This window comes from Triticum dicoccoides, chromosome 5B, assembly GCF_002162155.2.
Source record: "Triticum dicoccoides isolate Atlit2015 ecotype Zavitan chromosome 5B, WEW_v2.0, whole genome shotgun sequence".
Classification (NCBI taxonomy): Eukaryota; Viridiplantae; Streptophyta; class Magnoliopsida; order Poales; family Poaceae; genus Triticum; species Triticum dicoccoides.
The window spans coordinates 433,712,128-433,712,884 of NC_041389.1; positions in this window are offsets into that span (position 1 = coordinate 433,712,128).

Below are 757 nucleotides of genomic sequence, written 5' to 3' on the forward strand. Positions count from 1 at the left end.
TCTCGTTGAAGATGGAAGGTGGGGGAAGGAGATCAAAAAGCTCTATGGGACTCTAGTTCTTCGGGCGCTGGAGCTTGAGGATGATGGAGGAAGAGAAGGATTGGGAGTGTGAAGTTCAATCACTCTCTCCTCTACCCTTTTATGGGCAGGTAACAATGTGGGTAAGCACGGCGCGTGGCATCAATTTTGTAGTTTCCCCATGCGACGTGTGTTAAGAGCGTGCAAGAATCGAGGGGTCTGTTGAAATGGCCGCTGCAAATCTGGAGCACGATCTCTTTATCGATTTGATGTTCACTGGCAGTGGCCTCGAGCCGCGCCAATACATTATGATGGCATCTAAAAAGACCACACCGTTGAATAGTATATGGTGGCTGTTCGGTCAAAACTGTCAAGGAAGTACCAAACCGTCATCCTCATCTCAATGAGGGAACACTTCATTGTTAAGGAACCCCCGCGCGGGAAGGGGTCTTCAAATTCGAAAAAAAAATCCTCGAACAATGAATGCTTTTGTTAAAAAAAGCATTGGATAAACTTAAGCAGGATTGCTCAGATGCCCGAGGTATACGACTCCTCGAACATGACTTAATCACTTCAAAAAGATGTATGGGAACTTGGTGAACCAACTTACAAGACCGAAGATCGAAGATCGAAGATGGAGAACAACTCAGAGGACCGATGAGCGTCCTTGATTTGAAGACTGGTTCAGGGGCTACTGATGGTGCCCTGGACTATGAGTTTCTAGCCACGTCAGCTCCCA